The sequence below is a fragment of the Falco naumanni genome, chromosome 2, assembly GCF_017639655.2.
Source record: "Falco naumanni isolate bFalNau1 chromosome 2, bFalNau1.pat, whole genome shotgun sequence".
In the NCBI taxonomy this organism is placed as follows: Eukaryota; Metazoa; Chordata; class Aves; order Falconiformes; family Falconidae; genus Falco; species Falco naumanni.
The window spans coordinates 103,994,156-104,000,179 of record NC_054055.1 but is presented as its reverse complement, the minus strand read 5'-3'; the positions used below and the strand labels follow the sequence as shown (position 1 = coordinate 104,000,179).

General features: G+C 37.3%; 1 long non-coding RNA gene across 2 annotated transcripts; it reads right to left on the bottom strand.

Moving 5' to 3' along the window:
* Positions 1 to 317: 317 nt before the first annotated feature.
* Positions 318 to 5,749, bottom strand: LOC121083546. Of its 2 annotated transcripts, none has more exons than XR_005826405.1 (3): positions 5,059 to 5,749; positions 3,691 to 3,783; positions 318 to 1,816 (listed from the first exon to the last, which is right to left on the bottom strand). It is a non-coding gene; the product is annotated as an uncharacterized LOC121083546 (long non-coding RNA). The 2 variants fall into 2 exon arrangements; XR_005826406.1 differs by having other exon boundaries at positions 5,487 to 5,749.
* Positions 5,750 to 6,024: the final 275 nt, after the last annotated feature.

Sequence of the window (6,024 nt, the reverse complement as noted above, 5' to 3'; positions counted from 1 at the left end):
GGTAGAGTGTGACCCCTTAAGTACTGTGTTTAATCCAGTTAGTTTCTCACCCCTCCAGCAGTCTACTCATCTAGCCTGTATCATGCCAGCCTGGCTAAAAGATGCCATGGAAGACAGAATATCAAGACAGACAACATCTACTATTTAACTGTCATCCACAGATCTCATCATTGTTCGGTTGAGCATAACTTGACCTTGGTAAATCGTAATCCATACGTAGTTGCCTTGAAGAATTTTGTCTAACAGCATTGGTGAGTGGAGAAAAAACAATAGGGACAATTACTTTAGATCGATTATGGTATTTTATTTCCCTAAAATCACACAACAGTAATAAACAAAATTAAAATTAGTTCTAAATACTTTCTATCCAGAAAAGGTTGAAAAAGAACAGCTTTTAAATTACAACATGAAATGGACTGCTTTTAGTGAACAAGAAATTCTGACAGAATTACACGGCACAAGAAAATTGTTGACACATTCCAGTGGGTCTTTGCTGTTGACAGGATTAATTTGTAGTATTGTCATTTAAGGCACATACTTTCATATATGAAGTAAGCCAAATGCTTTGGTTTTTTCTCTTCTTACAAGACAATTTGAAACATTTCTAACTCTTAAATGCAAGAACTGGTGCTTAGCAGAGTGGTATATGTATGTATGCTAGCATTTAAACCAGTTGTAAGCAAAGCCGGTTGGGTGTCAAAAAGCAGGGAAAGCTGATGTCTGAATACATTGCTTGGAAAGTATATGGCAGTATTTCTTGACATAAATACCATTCGTTGTCTACTTTAACACTTTCATTAATAATGCTGTCATATTTTTACTAATAATACACAGAAATTGATTCTTCTGAAGCAGAGAACATTTTTTTTTTTCATTCTTTATTACACAGAAAGTACTGTGTTTAAAAAGTACCTCAAGAAAAAACCGTGTCCTTGCCCATGGCAGGGGGATTGGAACTATATGATCTTTAAGGTCCCTTCCAACCGAAACCATTCTCTGCTTCTGTGAAACCATCATGAACTTTTAACGAGGTATGCTCTCAACACAAGGAGGTGCTGCTGAGGCTCAAATCTTTGGGACAGAGCCAATCATGCATCAATGCGCAGACTGACATACTTGCACAAAATTTCTGAAGGCAAGCACTATTCCCCACATTCAAGAATGAAATCCTGGCTCTGTGCAAGGTAACTTGTGCTATGCTATAAAGTTCATAACCTTGGAGAATAAGTAAGGATCAGTACTACATTGTGCACAAACGTGTCTATGTTTCTGTAAGACACGTATTATTAGAATTCTCTTACAATTCCGGCACTGAAAAAGTCTGTGGGTAACATTGCATGGACTAGTTTTAATAGCCTAACGAACAGTGGGAGGACAAGAAGCCTAAGAATTAAACAGAATAAGAATTTATTCAGTTTTATTTTTGGTAGAAAATCTTCTATCACAGATTTGCATTCCTTGATTTATTTTCAGAGTATTCAAAAATCACTTAATTATGGTGTAAACATAGAGCTTCTGGGCCACCCAGATTTTTTTATATATATATATATATATATATATATATATATATACACACTACAACAGGTAAATAAAGTCTCATTCTTACAGAGGAAATAGAAAGAAAAAAGTTTTCTGGATGAAACATTGACATGGTGCCTTCCTCAGACGCCTATTCCTCTGCAGAAATGGTATGCCTTAGTCAGAATGTTTCCACGGCTGGTTGCCGATCTCCCGTCACAAAACATGAAGGCAGTTATGTCACAGGAGCTCCTGGCCTTAGCCCTCCTTTAGAGATGCAGTTAAGATGGGAGCACGACTTCTTGAAAAAAAAACAGATTCCAGAAACACAGATTCATTAGCTTTTCAGTATTCAATTCAGTTTGTCCATGTTCTTTTTTTAAGTAAAGGGGGGGAGGCAGGAGGGGTGTGGAAAATGTGCATTTCTAAAATAGTGGTTAGATAATTGCGCCACTTTTTTTTCTGGAAAAGAATGGTTGACATGGCAAAATTGCTATCTGCCCTAGTCTCTTGATCATACCGCTATGAAAAGAGATTGAACAAGAGAGTCTTTGTGTTCTCTTCATCTGTCAGCTTCACAAATTAAGCCCATTTATGCCTTTCCACTTAAGCAGATGATCACTATTTTTATTTTAAAATGCCAGGAAATAAGGCAGTGGAGACTCTCTTTCACTTGTACATCGGCGTTCTGTCCTTACCTTGCTTTGTCTAGCAGAACATACACACATACACAAGAACATACAGTTCAGAAAACCCTAATTGAACACACCAGGATTCACAGTGGGATCCCACTTGCAGAGAATGAGTTCTTTGCCTCTCAGTAAATTCCCCACAGGAATTTCCAGCTGAAGGCAGCAGTCTATTTTACACATCAGAAATTACATGAAAGGGTGGAAACACTGCTCCAGATCAGCATCATTAGCATCTATACAGTCAAATTATTTCAGTCAGTCAAATTACTGGAAAACAAACATATCTTCAAATCACGTCCCTGAGGTCAAGACGTATTGACATTCAGTCAGGGGCAGATGTTTTATGTGTCACATCTGACGTCATCCACTGACTCATGGGCAAATCCAGAATATTCTCTAAGAGAGGTGAGAATGACTGAAAAAAGAGACAGTGTTTGCCCCTGTGCTCACTCCAGTAGGTCTTGTTGCTTCTCCACAGGTGAGGGAAAACTGTTTTTTCTGCCTAATATCTATCTTCTGTCATGCAGCTCAGTTGTTAATTATAGGTTAGAGCTCCTGGGACCATCTTAACCAGAACACTCTTGATTTTAGCAAAACTTGACCTTTCAAAACAAGAGTATAGGGGGGGGAATTTTGGATGACACATTAACAAATTTTATGGCTGAATCATTCATGGACTTTTTTGTTTGTTTCTAAGCCTGTGCCTAAAACTGCAATAATCTATTTGACACTACTAAGAAATACCTTTTTTCTATTTCTTGTATTTTATAGTCTTTACTGAAGTATCTTTTATAATCTTTTACATTTTTGTAGAATGTCTTGACAACTCCAGTGATTTGGAGGACTAATACTAAAACAGTTTGCTGGTTTTTGCAGAATATCTTTATAAAGAGACCACAATTCATTCTAAACAGGAATCTCAGCATTAAATTTAAATATAGTTCTTCCAGTTTCATTTGAAAGTTGCATTCTCTGGAGAGAAAAACTCCCTTTATCTTTTGCTGAGACTGAATAGTCACAGTTAAACTTTCTGGTTTCAGTATTTCCAACTTCTGCCAGTTTATTACGCATTTTAGGATATTTCTTCTCTCATTTCTTAAGTCTTGGCATCTGAAACCACATGAGTGTTTGGGAATCTTATTTTTCTTTTGAAAAGCATCATTTTCACCTGCTACTAGTGTTCAAGACAGTTTGAAATAGGAATCCAAAGCACTTAAACAAGAAGGAACGTAAGAAAAAGAATGACATTTTTTGAATCTCATCTTTAAACCAATTTCATGACAGAGCAGAGAAGTGGTGGCATGGGGCTGGCCAGATGAAACCCTTATGCATTCATCTGATTCTATTATATGGGATTTTCAGGATTTACAAGAGAATATTTTCAGTGTTGACCTTGCAAATGTCCTGAAGGACTTCTCGCAGTGAGTGCAAGTAGGAATTTTTATGTTATGAAAGACTCTAGTCACTTTTTTCCACCCACCTCAGCCCTTCTCAGAGTAAGGCAAGCATTGCAGTCTTGCACTGGACACCTTCAAGTCAAGGCTCCCATGTCCTGCAGCCACAGCAGAGACATCTGGAAAGGGGTGGACACAGGATCAGGATCTAAAGGAGTTTTAAAATATTAAACTCAGGTTTTCCATTATGAAATTGCTAATCCCACCAGATTCTACAGGGAAAGGTTACATCTAGAAATCAAATTATGTTACAAAGACCCGAATCTCCTTATTATGCACTTGCATATTACCCCACTCAGTAGATTGACTCTCAGACTATCATGGCTAAACACTGCAATAATATAAATAATAGCAGTTTAATGATAACAAGAGTGCACTGATATAAAACTAATAGTCTGTCATGGGAAAGAATGAGCAGTATCTGTGATAAGGCTCAACACTGACAAAAATTAAAATGTCCCAGTATCAGATTCTTGTTTTGCCTGACTTCAGACTTCCAGAAATAGCAGACTAATGGAGCAGCTGCTCCGCTGCTAAAGCTGGACCATCGTTTTGTTAAAAAAATAAAACAATATCATGCTTTTTACCATGTAAATGAGTCAAAATTATAATAATTATAATAATTTAACTATCAGAAATTATTTTAAGAGCATTAAACACCTAATTTCTGTGAGAAAAGTATTGGATTAATTCACTTGAATGAAGTTATGACAGTGCTAAGGTACTTGCAGGCAGAAGAAAGAGATAGCCTGGTTTGGAAAAAAAGTTTCTTTTTTACTTAATGTAGCCCGTCAACCACAATATTTCTCACATAGGCTAGAGAAAACAGTCACAAACATGAATGGTGTGCAGAGCTTTAAATTTTTTTTTTCTATAAAGAGTTAAATAACAATGTCTTTCTCCACTGAAGATAGAAAGTGGAATTTTGAGCAGAAAGCATGTTTCAAGATCTAATGAGGAATAGAAGCATCCAAAGCCAATTACTTTGCTTTTAATGAGTTTGTTATAAGGAACTAAAAAGGCAAAGCACAGTTGGGGCCAGTAAAAGGAGGAAATTAGGAACATACATCTCCATAGTCAGCTTCCTAGAACAGCTCACTTAGTTATTTCAGATCAAAAAGTTTAGAAGCAAAGCAGGGTGTTTCAGCTCCCAAAAGCATATTTTTGATTACACGACAGAAGCCTTTCAATTAGCGGTTAGAGTGACACATCATGAGGACTTGGCAGCTCTAGATCAATAAGCTGACCCCAGGATTTCTTTTTTTTTTTTTTTTTCCCTTTCCTTCAGACTATCAGGAAAGGGAAAAGATAGCATCCAAGGGGAGAAAAATTACAGCAACATAAAGCATCTGCACAGTATAAACAGAACAATGGTGAGCAACATTTTTCAATACCTTTCACTAGATGCTCTTCCTTGACCTTTTTCTACTTTATTACATTGCTTTGAAACAAACAAAAACATTTCTGTGGTAAGTCAAAGTCAAAAGCAGGGTATTTTTCAGCTGTTTTCCCAGATCTTCTAGCTGTGGTGATCTTCTAATTGTAAATCCTTCTCTGTATGTACATTCCAGCTTTTTTCTCTTTTCTTTTTCTTCTTTAAATCAAAATGAAACTTGACAGAAATGAAAGCTTAGCAGTCACCTAGGACGTACGCATCTTAGAGATTGTACCATTATCTCTGCTCAGCTGTTCCTTTTCTGTCAGCACAGACACTTCCAAACAAGCTTGGAGGCTTTCCTCTGTGTCCAACAGCTTTAAAAGCAAAATTAATTCAATGCTATGAAACTAAACTGCATATCCAAGAAAGAAAATGTTACTTTACCATGGTTTTTTTCATCACTTCAGTTTCTTCTGGTCTATAAGGAAACGAATCGAATCCTGCAAAAGGTTTCTGTGTTCTCTTTCTAGTCCATCCAAGGCTAACAATTCGTAATATGGACAGCTAGGAAATGAAGTTCAGAAATACATGTGAGGTGCCTGTGCTAGAGCTGCTAGAAAGCAGCAGACATAAGGGTTAAAAAAGTAACATAACACACATGGCTTTGCCTAAATGCAGGCTGTGTATCAGAGCATTAAAGACCACAAGGAAAGCTACTGCATGAGTACAGGAACTGCTGACAGGCAAAAAGCAGTAGGAGGTCTCCTCTCCTCAAAATCCTCTGTGAGGAGGGCAGCTTTTACGTGACTGGCCAAAAGTACAAACTTCCCTATCTGGAGGCAGGACATCCAAGAAGATGTGATGAACAGCCAGGCAGGACTTGATCTTGACTGCTGGACCAGCCTCTGACAGTAAGCTGTTCAGCCTTTGGGTATGAAAATAAGATTCCAATAACTAAAGAAGCAAACATTTACTGGATTTT